Source organism: Staurois parvus, unplaced genomic scaffold, assembly GCF_062004578.1.
Source record: "Staurois parvus isolate SC_StPar_1 unplaced genomic scaffold, SC_StPar_1.0 ptg000696l, whole genome shotgun sequence".
NCBI classification, from domain to species: Eukaryota; Metazoa; Chordata; class Amphibia; order Anura; family Ranidae; genus Staurois; species Staurois parvus.
The window spans coordinates 4,154,061-4,169,053 of NW_028318492.1; the positions used below are offsets into that span (position 1 = coordinate 4,154,061).

At 39.2% G+C, this 14,993-nt stretch overlaps 1 protein-coding gene across 2 annotated transcripts in view; it reads right to left on the reverse strand.

Annotated features, from left to right (window-relative positions):
* The window catches only part of FRMPD4 (FERM and PDZ domain containing 4), a 463,469-nt gene that overhangs the window by 218,726 nt on the left and 229,750 nt on the right, over positions 1-14,993 (reverse strand). The window lies entirely within an intron of this gene.

Below are 14,993 nucleotides of genomic sequence, written 5' to 3' on the forward strand. Positions count from 1 at the left end.
CTCTGTGTGCTTATGTTGAGGTATGAACTGATGTGAGCATAGTAAAGAGGTCCTCATACAAAGTGAAAAACCCTGAAATGTGCAAAAATGGGTGAATGGTAATAGCTACCAGTTGTGATCATATCCGTTGCTCAGTTATGGAACAAATGTATTAAACTAGCCAGTGTCAGATGATCTTAACTACATAACAACAAACTGATTGCACAGAAAATGATCTGTCAGAACTTACATTCTTCAAACTAGCTAATATCTAACAGGATAAAAATGAACAGCCCATTAAAGGATAAAATAGCAAAACAGGTTTTCTGCAATGTCCATTTTCATTCCAGAGATTTTCCCTGCAGTATTTTTTTTCTTCCTTTGGATGCCTTCACTCTGGTGGCCAGCATCATTTAACCCTCTTTCTCCCAATCCAGGTTATCCCACCCCAGCCTGTGATTGGACATTGATAGAAAAAGCAGCTCAACTTTCTATCACTCTGATTTCTCTACTTATTGGCATGATGCTTATCAGCACATAAACTGAATGACTCTTTGTACTGCTTCTTCCTCTCACACTTTAGCCCTGCTGCACAGAAACTATTTTTTTCAGGTTCTTACACTGCTTGCAGTTAAAAATATATTTAATGATAGATAACATAATTCAGTCCTAACTACATGCACAGCTATTTTATTTGAAACAAACAACTCTAAACTTATTAGCATTCAGTTTACATAGATATACAGTAGGCGCACCAACCATTCCTGTATAATGGTAGTGTTATTCCTAATGTATTGTTCTTCCTAGTAAAACAAGAAGGGCTCAGCCATGTGTCCAACAACATCTTGTCTGGTCAAAGTCATATCTTCAGCAGCTTTCCAAAAAAACTGATAATACATAAAATGCAATTGTTTACTATGAATTACTGCCGTCTGCACCACCTCACTTTTTTAAGCATAATAGTAAGTAAAAATTTGACATTCTGATGTCCTTTATTTTATCAATCTGTGCTATTAGCTTTTCTTCATCTTAAGGCTCCATGCACATTAGCTTAAAAATGGCTGCTTCTACAGGAGTTTTGTGTTTTTCCTGTAGAAGCAGCTCACTGTTATCCTATATGTCTGTGCACATTAGGATGATTAGAGGCATATTTTAAGCTCAACGTTTAGAGGCAGGAAAAAAAAACTTCTTCTTATGATCTGCAATTTTGATTGGAACTGTCTAGCAGAAAAAATGCTAAATTCTTCTAAACTTGCCTAAACTGTGTGCAAAAATGCTCTATATCAGAGAAGGTTTTTTTGCCAAGGGAACAGACCCTTATTTTTTAAACCCAGTGTGCATGGAGCCTTACTGTCACCACTAGTAGTGTTCATTTGTGATCTGGAAACTGGTAACGACAATGGAATTTAACAAAATGTTTGATGTGTATGCATAGCCAGTTTTTTGCTGTTTGTATCCTGCTGAAAAGATATACCTTCACTTCCTGTCTTTGTATCCTGCTGAAAAGATATACCTTCGCTTCCTGTCTCTGACATTGTTATTATTATTAATAATAATAATAATAATAATAATATTATACAGGATTTATATAATGCCAACAGTTTACATAGTGCTTTACAGTATAAGGGCAGAAAGTACAATTAGAATATAATGTAATACAGTAGGAATCAGGGGGCTCTGTTCATTAGAGCTTACAATCTAGAAAGGAGGGTCAAGAAATACAAAAGATAATAACTGTGCAGAATGAGCAGATGGAGAAAAGTAGAGTACAGTTGCTAGTTGGGGGCAAGGTAGGCCTCTCTGAAGAGAAGGGTTTTCAGGAATTGTCTAAAAGTGGACAGAGTATGAGATATTTGGACAGATTGGGGTAGGGAATTCCAGAGGTTGGGAGAGGCTCAGGAGAAGTCCTGGAGGCGAGCAACAATTATAGATGCAACAGTAAGTGAAAGGTAATCTCTACAAAGTAAGGGGTATTCCCCTCTTAGCTGTCAACTGAACATGTGCCTCCTTTGAAAGATTTATCCACACCTCTTGTTCAGGTTCTGGTGACAACTCTAAAATTTTGGATTTCCCATCACTTTCTGTGTCGGTGACAGAGATCACCAAGGCAAGCAGAGAAGGCTATCTCCTCAAAGGGACATAGACAGCAATAGAACATGTCAGGGATTCTAATCCTTTCCTACTCTATCCTAACTAAAAAAAATTTTGATTGTACATACACTTTAATGTGAATACAGTAGATAAATAAACAAATAACATGAAAGTTAAACTTACTAGGGTTTATGCATATGCAATGTATCCAGCAATGTCATGCAGCAACCAATTACAACCAATCAAAACTAAGCCTTTTTTAATTCCTAGAGCACTGATCTGTAATTGATTTCTGTGGGCTACACACCTATCTTCACAGTTATTGCAATGAAGTCTAATGAGCATATCTCAATCTGCATGAATATAGTCCAGAAGAGGGTGAATCTGGATGAACAGTTGATGAATACCCATGTGAATTTATTGGTAATGTAAGGTTTGTGCACATAAACTAAAATAGCTATTCGTTATATTGCATGGAACATTGGGGCTTTGTTTTCATTGATCCTGGCTTATCAAACTCCAAGGTGTACTGTGTATCAAAGGTGCATTTTCTTGATTAAAACTCTGCAGCTTAAAGCTGCATTGTGACTGCACCCCCCTCCCCCCCAAAAAAAACCTCCTGCACCATGTAGCTAATTGCTGTAGCAATTTACTTAAAAGCGTAATCTACAAACCATGAATACTTACATAATGTACTGAGTACTAGTCCTGGCATAAGAGAACAGATTTGTCTAGTGTAAAAGAAAGCCCGCATGGTTGAATTTGAAGCAACGGTATGTATAACTGAATGAACCCTTGGAAGTTTTTGTGCCTGGAGTTGAATTTTTTATTGTGTCACAATGAATCAAAAAAGTTTCCATATAAGCAATACAAAATCAAACAAAAAAAAAAAAGTGTCTGGAAAAAAAGGATTTTACAATAACAGGTTTCCTAGAATTGACATTATACACAAACCAAACTATTTGAGCAAAGGCACTAAGAAAAAACATTGTAACAATATCGGTATAATGAATTCATGAATAATGTCTGCAAGCACTACTTACTGTACAAGCTTCCTTCAAATACTTTTAATCAAAATGCACTATAACAATAATATTTTTAATGTTTGCTTCATTTACATGGGAGCTGATATTGATGTTTCAGATACACAGAGGGACCCATTTGTCAAACTGACAGCCAAGCTTTGAATATTACAACAGGAGGACCATACTTACTGTGTAAACTGTGTCCAGCTACTCTGCCCTGATGCCCTTGAGGCAGGTGCCTCTCATAAGTATGTATCAGTCTTTAGCAAAGATACACTTCAAAAGTAATCTAGTGGCGCATAAATCAATTAAAAGTCTTTGCAGGTTGTCTGTTTAGAGTTAAACATTTAGCTATTGTGCTAGAATTATTGCTGTCACTCTGACATTCACAGGGATACCTCACATGTATGGTGCAGTCACCGTTTACATTTTCATGCTAAACATATGTGTGAATTGCATTTGTGTGTGAGCACAGGGGGACAGTGGTAATTTAAATTTTTCAATTTAATTTTATTTGATTTAATTTTTTTTTTACACTCTCTATTTTTTTTCATTTACCTTAGTTGTTATCATAAGGGGTGAACAAGACCCCCTGTGATAGGTTTGGACAGTGATAAGTACTCTTTATGTAGACATTTGGGGTCAATTAGACCCCTGATTCCTCCTCTGCCCTTCAAAGCAGCTGATCAAACAGATATCTGTTTGATCAACTACTTTCTTGGCTGTAACAGCCAGGAAAAGACAGCTCTGAAACTTAGTGTGGAAATCCTTGTCACTTCTGCCTTCATTCATCACAGAGGAGATGGGTGTCCCTCTATCTCTTCTGTGGGCAGCCAACCCAACCACTTACAGTGGCCTAAGGCTCCCTGGGGCACAGGTGTTAAACTGGTGGCCCTCCAGCTCTTGCCAAACTACAAGTCCCATGAGGCATTGCAAGATTGACAGTTACAAGCATGATTGTCAAAGGTAGAGGCATGATGGGAGTTGTAGTTTTCCAACAGATGAAGGGCCAGTTTGACACCCGCCAGTTTGACACCCCTTCTCTGGGGTAACAGGAAAAGCCTGAGAATGGTGGAGGCTCCACAGTGCTATAAAAGTGACCATTTTACATGCCAATCGCCGGCACTTAAAAAAAAGGTACACAGATAATGGCTGCCTCTGCTTCCATGATCCTGCTATAACCACTTTTCTGTCCAGGATATATCCAGGGATATATATATGTACACTGGAGAGCAAGTGATTAAAGGGCGACTCCATTTTGGCAGAAAAAAATATAGGGTGCCATGTAGGTACTGTGAATATCTTCTAAGCTTGTGCTGTTTAGAAGATATTCACAGCAGCTGCAGCTGGGAATGTCAACAGTGCATTAGCAGTAGTTTTGCATTTAGTTGTGCTGTCAATGTAGAGGGCACTGTGCCATGATCGTGACTCCCATACATCGGAGTGACATCATTGCAGCCCGGCCATTTAAACAGCTAGAGATTGTGAACCTGAAGGAAGACCAGGTGAAGATGAAAGGGCTGGAGGGCTCCATTTGAAAGGTAGGTCTGTCCTAATGTGCTAGTATGAGGTGCATACTAGCCAATTATGTCATTAGCCTGCGGGGGGCAAGCTATTTCTTTCCACAGGATTTACTATTGCTTCAGTGTTATTAAAATCTACTGCAGCTACTGTCATTTTCTGGAAAATTCATTGTTGGCGTACAGAACACCCCCAGAAATGTAATTTCCTGCTGGAGTGATTAGCTCAATGAATTTCTCCACTAAGATGCAAGTCAATTTTTTGCAGCCTCTGCAATAGAAATTTTAGTTTGTCGTTAGAGGGTTAAATACTTCTAAAGGGATGCAGGCCCTGCAGCTTTTCGCATTTGAACACTGAAAGTGCATCAGCTGATTATATAATTATAATTCTATTCAGACACTGACCATTCACACACACAGGCTTGCTTTTGGTGCACTCGGCTGGGGGGTGGGGAGAGCCAGGACTACAATTGGGGGGACCCAAAAAAAAGAGGATTGGGGCTGCTCTGTGCTAAACCATTGTGCAGAGCAGGTAAGTATAACATGCTTGTTATTTTTTTTTTTTTATTTCAACCTTTAGAATTACTTTAAGCTAAATATGGGAGGAGTTGAATTTTTTTTGTAAGTGGTCCCCAACTATTAGGCTATGCATTATTTGCTCTAAGAGGAAGACGAGAGATTGTGCCACTAATTTCTGCCTCACTGCAACTGATAGGATGCAGTCACTGTTTGGTCAATTATTTTCTGTCTTACCCAGTGTTTTTTTAAATCGTCTTTTGTTGAGTTGGAGGGTCTTTTCAGGGCCACCCATGGTTCAAAATAAAGGTTATCTTCGGATATTGTGTGTACCTTGAACATGATGGGCGTGCCACAGAAATCTTATGGGCTGTGCACTATCTTTCCTTTTTTGGTGTAGATAGCTTCAAGGCTTTACTGCATAGTATGGTTCAAGTAAAACATGCAGTATGTACAATAACCAATGCCAACTGAACTGTAATTGCTGGCTACAGGCTGAATCACCTCTTTGCTCCTTGCACAATGCATTAAGTAAGTTTCATTATCTACTCAAACTGTCTACTCTTCATTCTTATGAATTACACATCTATGCCTCTTAGTTAAGTGAATTTTATTTCTCAAGTGACTTCCTGGACTGGCAACATATAGCGAACAATTTGCCAATAGGACTCATTGTCCTAAAGTGGGTCACTGCTATTCCCTTTTTTTCTCAAGCTAATGATTTATAGTATATTGATGTCTTGCTACAGCATATGGCATGTTAAACTCCACTGAGTAACAAATTCTTTCTTTTGGCTTGCGTTCAGGAAGAGAGTTTTTCGTTTGAAGCTTATGATGTACTTTAAAGCCTTTGGCATATTGGCTGAAATGTCCACAGATTTAGTGAAATAGTACCAAAAAGATGTGCACAGTTAACAATGCTTACAGTGTTCTCCCAGATGTCTTCTTTATTACCGTTGTTGGCAGTTTAGCCAGTTAATTTATTGAACATATCAACCAATTAAGGAAGTCGGTAACTATATGCAGCAGAAAGAATATGCTCATTTTAGTTGTTTTTAATGCCTTTTGGATGCAGAATGATGGGCTGTGTCAAAGAGAAACATTCAGAGGCGTTAGCTTTTGGTGCTTTGAAACTTCTTTTATGACTTCATTTACAGCAAGAAAGTAGTGGAAAATGTAGTTTCTGATAGACCTTCATCGTTGATGAAAGAAAAAAACTATTTAAAATAAATGAGTATACCCAACAGCAATTAGGGTGTAACATGTAATATGCGGCCAAAATAAATACATTTGGCTGGAGTTAGGCTTTAAAAATGTATTTAGCCCTATCATTTTGAAATGCCATTTTACCTGACCTTACATTCAATTAGATGTAATTTCTGAGGACCAAAAAGGTTTCTTTTTGTGCCATTATATGCAGTCCTGTTTCTTTTTTCACACAGCCAGTATCCACCCAGGAACAGAGCATTGATCCTTACTGGAAAGGAGAGGAAACGAGGAGGGCACATGTGTTAAGCTAGGATGCACAGCACAGTGACACTTTTGGTATCGGTGTGCATGCTGGTGCTGGGTCCATCTTGAGCACTTTATAAAATATTACCAATACACACACACACACACACACACACACACACAAAAACTAAGCAATGATTACTATATTCAGTCCAAACTATTTTGTATTATAAATTAGAAAAGGCATGTATATTACTAAGTTTGAGTGTAAAAGGGTCTATAACATCATTTAGAGCTGGGGTCTCCAAACTTTCTAAACAAAGGGCCAGTTTACTGTCATTCAGACTTAAGGAGGGCTGGACTATTCGCAGTAGAAAAGGTCCTGACTTCTGAAGAATAGACCCCATCTTTGGTGTCAGTGGGAGGAATAGCACCCCACCATTGATGTTAATAAGCCTCATTGTTGGTGTCTTTGAGAGGAATTGTGTCCTGCCATTGGGAATTATTCTGCCCCTTCAATGGTATCAGTGGGGGGAATTATGCCCCATTGTTGGTATTGGTGGATAAAAATAATGCCCCAAGGGCTGGATAAAAGTAAGCAAAGGGCCGCAGTTTGGAGACCACTGTTCTAGAGTAATCTAGCAAAGACTGGGCATTTAGGGCTGTCCTAAGGTAATAAAAACTTCCAGAATCATAATCAATCACTATTGCTTGCAGAGATCTGTTTTTTTAAATTGTTGGAAATCCTTAGTGTGACCTAAATGATTAATTCCTCCTCTTAATTAGAAGAGAAGATAAAGGTTTTAAAGGAGGACTCATTTAAAAATAAATAATGGGTCCAAAAATTCATGTATACATATATGTTTTTCAATGAGCCCCAAACAGTTTGTAGAAGAAAATCCCTTATTTAATTTTTACCTTCATGCTTCTCTGTTACTCATAAAAACACTTGATTTGTGGACCTTAGGCCACACCTACAGGTGCAACAAAGCCAGGCACATTTTTGTGTATTTTTTGCATGTTCCTGCACCTCGCGTGTAGGGTAGCCCATTCATTTCAGTGTGCCACCCTATGCAGAGAAATGTGAAAAAGAAGTCCCAGACTCTTTTTAAAAAATATGCCACATTGACCTGACCTAACACATTCCCTCCTCTTGCATTCCTAGTGTGTCTCCGGCAAGCCTATAGAGTTGGAGAAAAGTGCCATCAATCAGGGCTTATTAGTTATTATTCTCCTTGCTTGCTGTGTTGTCATGCAGTGGTAGGGTTTGGGGGGGGGGGTGACAACTATTTTAGCTCAGCTTAGAGACCATGTAGGAAGATGGAACAAGAGCAAGAAAATACATAACTAAAAGTAGGTGAGACTTCATTTTTTTAGTAGACCTAAAGTCAAAACCTTTTTTTTTACTTTTTTTTCAATTTGGATAGAGTAAGAGAGGTTTACAACTCCTGTCAGTTTTATTTTTGCCATCTGTGCGCCTTTGTGGAGAAGGGCATCCCTTCACTTCCTGTCCCATAGCCACAACAGAATGTGAGAGGAAATTCCCCAAAAGTTCACAGGAACCGGCGTCCCTATCAGAATATTTCTCTTCTATTAGTTCTATTCACTCTATTCAAAACTAAAAATAATTTTTTTTTTAAGTTTTGGCTTTAGTCATACTTTAAGTCCACAAGAGTGAGATGCATTGGCTGGTACCAACCCTACAAGAAGATTGCCTTTTTTTGGGATACGTGTCTATCTGTGGCAAGCTTGAGCTCATATCTACACCAACTGTGAACAATGTTATGATAACTTCAATTGCTGCAAAGCTCTTTGTATCATTTATGACATTTTCCCAATAATTCCTGTGGATTCCTGCAAACAGAACCTGTAGGGTTTATTTACTAGACCTGGAGAGTGCAAAACTAGGCTTGCTTCTGCGAGCTCTAGAAACCAGTCAGTTTCAAGGTTTTATTTCCAAAGTTTAAAGAGGAGTCCCAGTCATTTTTGTGTTAATTAAAAGTCATCAGGTACAAAAACTGTAGCTGCTGACTTTTAATAAACACACTCACCTGTCCCAGGATCCGGCAAAATGCTCACCCGCTCAGTCCCTTCTCTCCCTCTTCTCTGCCTTGCTCTGGCATCTCAACTTTGGGCACCTGGCTGTGACAGCTTGCGAATTCACAGCCGGGTGCCCACTGCGCAGGATCGAGCCGCGCAGCACCTCCTGATTGGTCTGGCAGTCTTCTGGGACCTGTGAACCTAAAAGCTGAAAGTCCGGCTCAGTTCGCAGCGGTGAACTGAGCCAGTATCCACTCCCCCCTCCCCACCAAAAAGTGCCAAATGTGGCAGTGGAGGGAATGAGGAAGCAGACAAGCGGAGCTACACCTTTTGGGTGGAGCTCCGCTTTAACTGAACAAGTTGAAGTTAGAAGGTGATTGGTTTCTGTGCAGACTTAAGCCTGATTTTTCTCTCTCCAGCTTTAGTAAATAACCCCCCCTCCTTGTCTAACAGCATTCTTATGCATCAACAACCAACACACCATAAGCTATGTAGTATATCAGTCTCTCTATATCTGTGATTTGATTTTGCTTTGAACTATGTGAAATGTCAAAGCTTAGGGGAAGATGATCCAAACCTATATTCAGCTGAAAGGGTGAGGAAAATTTTCCAGCCAACACAAAGTTAATATGTCCCTCTATAGCACATACAGGCATGTGCACATATATTTGCCTGCTATCAGTCTATAAAAAAAAAAAATAAATCTGGTAACTGGTTCACTTAAAAACAGGCTTGTGCTTAGAGAACACAAGGGCCTTCCACACTTTTGTATGATGAGGCACTTAAATGGCATGCCAAGCCATGCTGGAATAATTAGAAGCACAGCTTTGCCAAGTACATATATTTAATATGGCCACTGAAATTTTATAAAAAAAGAATGTTTGCCTATAAAAATGGCAGTCCTTGTTTATTTGTTTCAGTTGGAAAACATCATCAGTGCTATTGGTTGTTAACTATATGTTCAAGTAATTATTCCTATCAGAAAATGTAAGCGTAGCATGGCACTGACACTCTCCCTTCTATGTATTTTCTGGAAAATCTACGGTGCAAATGGTTTAATGATCTCTCCTTCCTCAGCTTCAGAGAGACTGAATAGCTCATACACCCACACATCTTTCCTACATGTAGAAGCTGCTATCTTTCTGCCCTGTATAATAAGATCCATCAAATGTTGAAGGTACAACCATACTCACCTCAGCTGTTCTCTGAGGCTGAGCATTGTGCTGAAGAGTGCAGTGCCTTCAGCACAGGGAAAAAAGGGCAAGCTATGTTTAACAGGTTACAGTATATGCGTTGACGTTTTATACCAAAACTTTGCAAGTATTATGGAATTAAATATATACCTGGATCTAGGGTTCAATTTATATAGCAGCGGTATGGTTTTACTGAGGACATATTGTTGCTTTTCAATGAAAAATACTTTTGAAACCTCTATAGAGAACAAATATGCTGTCTGCCAGTGTCCCGAAGCAAGTAAAGCCCCGTTCATTTTAAGGAATGAAGAAAAAAGTGCTGGGAGAACCCTCCACTGCAGGATCTGCACTACCTTATGAATGTAGCGCAGAACAGACACTGGCATCTGCTCTCCATTATAGTAAAGTCCTAAGGCTGGCTACACACATATGTATTGTGGCTATGCACATTTCAATGCACCTTACTTCAGCACATGGCAAAGCACAGACTGAGTTGCGTTGTGTTGAGTAGAGATAAGCTCGATCGCATCATTCGCCGTTCATGCGTGCTCTCTCCTTACTCATTCGGGGGGGGCAGCATCAGTGTGCTCCCTTATTTCAAGGGGTACCCTAATTCTAGTGAGCTCCCCTGCCCACAGAACCCCAGGACCACTGGGCAAGGGTTGTGGGGAAGAGGCCCTTGTCCCCATCAGCATGGGGACAGCGTCCGAGGGCACGTGGTCTGGTAAGCCGCCGGTGCTCAATCACCACCCCTTTCCTGGCCTGCCAGGCCTGTGCTCAGATCAAGGATCTGGTAGGAATTTAGGGGGGACCCCATGCTTTTCCTCCCATTTTTGAAGGGTGGGTTCTCCTTAAAAGTTCTTCCAGGCCTAAAGGGCCTGGCATTGCTTTTAGGGGGAACCCCACACACCTTTTCCCCCCATTTTTGGAAGGTGGGGTTCCCCTTAAAAGTTCTGCCATGCCTAAAGGGCCTGGTATGGGTTTTAGGGGGAACCCCACACACTTTTTTTTTACTTAAAGCAATGAAAAATTAGTGCCCCTTTAAAAACGGTAGTTTTTGAAAAAAATTTTCATTGATTTATGTCCCTCAGGGCAGTACCTGAGTCCCATACCCCTTTTATGACCAAAAACTTGCATATAAGCCTCCCAATGAGTACTTTTGAATTTAGAAGTTTGAGTTCTATGGACTTGCATTGAGTTTGAAGTTCGCAGTCAAACTTCATTGGGTTCAAACATTTGACCGCGAACTAAACATGGGAGGTGCTGGGCCCATCACTAGTGTTGAGGTGCCATTTAACTTTAAATGACAGTCAATGAATCTAAATCATTGTACCTTGAGCCTGGGTTCACATTGATGCAGTGTAGAATGTGCAGTGATTTCTGTGCGAATTCTGCACCTCATCACAATCGCACCCCATTCATGCAAACCACTGCGGGTGTGTATGTTAAGTTAACAAAACCCCAAAATCGTTCCGCAAATCACGGTGCGATGTGCAGAATCAGATTGCATGGGTGTGAATACCCATGCAATGCGGTTCTAGTGCGGACCAAAAAAAAGGTTCCAGCACCTTTTTGGCGTGGATATGGTTTTATCTCTTATGACTAAGTCCCGGATGTGACGAAACGCGTCAAGAGGAAGTGACGTCGAACGCAAGGAGCAGGAACTGGAAGTGATACGGCGGCCATTTTTATTGTGGGAAATCGCTGCACACTCCATATGGGAACTGCCTGGTAATCCCCAGGAACTGGGGTATTGATTAAAATGCATCTCTGATTGTTTTTAAATGTAAGCAGATATATTAAAGTAGTATGATCTCATAAATATACGGAGTTACACTATTGTCATTTTCTATTATATGATTGGAGCCTGGCAATTTTGGATCAAGGCTTGTGAATAATCATGGAGGGATGATAGCACAGTGTTACTCTGCAACAAGTGAAGGAGGAGAAAGATTTGTTGGATGATTTCTACAGATGATACCTTAAGGCGTTTGTTTTCTTACTGTTGGTAAGGGTATATATGCCTCATTTATTAGAAGTGCCACACGTGGGATATGATTCTCACTGAGTGTAACACTTCAGGATTTAGCACGAGTGCTGTTTGCAAATTTATTTCACGAGTGTTTCACTATTTTTGTGTTTCACACATTAATTTATATTTGAATATATATATATATATTTTTTTTTCATATAATGTTATGGTAATACACTATTTGAGTTTCTTTCTTCTTTGAGGTTTTCACAAAAGTCACCGGAAGCAATCAACACTATAAGAAAATTTGAAGTTTATCACAGTTTTTTCTTCTTTGAGTGATTTTGAACTATTAAGACACTGGACTTATTTATGATTATTGTTAGTTTGACCATTAATTATCACTTTTAAGGTGTGTGGTTTGTTTATATATCTTAGTTGGGGATTTGCTTAAAGAGGGGAGATTCTTTTTAGAATAATTTTATATAATGGTGCGATTTGAGCCATACAAAATGTGATTTGAACAGGAATGCGGTGCAGTTCCTGTGTGAATCACATGCGATATGCCGCACCGCACAAGTGTGAACGCAGGCTCAATGAACCTACATCACAGCACGCTACTATTACTGTACTATTACACACTATCATGCATTGTGGTGTGCTGCATTGTTAAAAAAATATCATGCATTGTGGTGTGCTGCATTGCTAAAAAAAATGTGCATGAGAGCTTTTTGGTCCATTTTCATGTATTGGTAGCCCTTAAAGTGTTATTAAAACTTCAATCACTATATCTGGTCTCCCACAGTACACAAAACATGGAAATGCAATTATTTTTATAAGTATAAACTGCTAAATACTTTTTCTCATTAGCAGTTAGATATTGTGACTTCTATCAGTGTCCAGCAGAGCACTTGTTAAAGCTTGTAGGAGGAGTTGTTATCCTCTTCTGACTGTCCTAAAATGCTGCAGGACCCCTGACCCTATGTCTGGACAGTGCTGATGGGCCCTGTGCTGATCATATGCACCCTTCCAAGAAAAAGAAAAACATTCTCTAGCAAAACACACCAAAGAGCATGTGCAGCTTGCCTCCAAGCCTCTGTTCTATCAGAAGATACAATGGGGACAGAAGAAGAAGGGGAGGATCAGAGAAGACAGTATCAAACATTCTTTTTACACAATGCGGTGGATTAACCCCTTAGGTTCCACAGTGAGTATAACAAGCATGCCTTACTGCTTATACAGACTGATTTTACTGTTGTGGGTTTAGTAACACGTTAAAGTATAGCTAATCGCTCCTGTATGACAGTGTGAACAAGTCGCAAAACCAGTAATTATGTGATGCATAAGCCTCATAAAGTAACTAAAAAACTAACTTTCCTTTCCTTTCCTAACTGAACTAAATTTTCCTCTATCTTTCCTCAGTGGAAAGGTTTCAGAAATAGAGGCAGTGCTGTCAACCCAGAAAGCAGTTGGCAGGATTAGCTATAAACTTGTGAATCAGCAGCAACAATGTTGATAGTAAAGCCTTCTGCAACATTTTTTATTCCCATTGTAATGCAAGCAGGAACAAGTCACATGAGAGGGGCAACTCTGCTCTGAATTCAGGAGCAGTGCAGCATAGTTGCCACATTATCAGTAGAAGCTTCATTAGGTGGACTCCACTGGTATGATCATCAGGTATGTGTAGGATAATACAGAGAAAGTAAGAGAAATCTGTAAGTGCAGATTTCATGGAAATGCACATTTTTTATATATGCCATAGTTTGCAATGCACATTAATGCATTACATAAAGCAATGCCACCACTCCCACTAACACACATGCAATTGCAATAAAAGAAATCAGTCATAAGAGGAATATGCAAACTGCCACTGCTGATTATTTTTGAAGCTGCTTGGTTCTGTTTTTGACATTAATACCTTCTGAGTCACTGAGCCAGAAAAAGTATGCTGCCAGTGAAAAATGTCAGATGACAACCCATGTATTTTTCTTAGCATAGGTTTCCTTTAAATTTCTCACCGCTATTGCTTGTATTTGGAAAGTAGTAATGTCATACCTGCAAAAAACATATGTAAGGAATATTAATCTCACACCTGAAAATCAAGATACAGCTAAACAAATAATAATTTTAGATGTCTCACTTGGCTCACTTGAAAGTGTTTTATGGTTTTACACAATAATGAAGGTAAATCACATCTGAAAATGAGGCATAAGGAGTGATTGTAAAATAGAATAAGATAAGTTATCTCAGAATTTCACAAGCAGTATAGAAGATGAAGAGAATGGCTAGTTATTCAACTGTTTTTTAAGGTACAGGTTGTCCCTAAAGTCTGAACACATAGGAAATATCACTAACTACAGTATTTGTCTTTTTTCTCAGTATGCATTTGGCCTGTGTCTCCAGACTTTAGGGACACCCTGTATTTTTAACAGAAAGGATTTTTTTTGCCACCTGTGTCCCATTGGAGAGTTTTCCCTTCACTTCTTGTCCCATGGCCAAAACTGGAAGTGAAAGGAAATCTCGCCAAAATAAGTGAATCCCAGGGTGTCATCAGGATCAGCAGAACTCAGTTGAAGATTTCCCCTCTATTACTGTTCTGGTGACAACCCAAATTTGAGGTCTTTGTTTCACTTCATTTTTGGTGATGATGTTAAGCAGGTGAAATAGACAGGTTGGATCTCCCTATTGAGGTACAGAGAGCAAAAAAAAAACAGACAGGTGTTTTAATCTCTCTCCACGCTATCCAAAATGTAAAACAAATTTTGCTTTTAGTTATATTTTAATTGAATAGCTTTTTATAGTGTATAGGTGTCAGTTATTATTCTGTAATTTATTTTGACATGTGCTAATGCATGTAAGTGATCCATATAGGAACAGCATGTTCAGCAGTACTCGCAAAAGGCTTCAACAAAGTGTCAACAGTTCTACAGATTTCTAACTCCTTTCATAATGTAAGACTTCTAGAGCTGACATTGATAGCAACTTTCCTTAAAGATTTACGGCTAAACCTGTATTCCAGCAAAAAAAAAAACAAAAAAAACAGACAACTATACTTAAAGTCCTTCCATCTACACTCTGCAGGCACATGCTGTGATAGACAATTGCAGCCGTAGGAGAAAATCTATTTTGGTAATGTCCACATGTCAATAACTACTCATTCTGATTAGCAAAAAGGCAGCTTTCTAACTTTTGTTTAAAAGCTTTT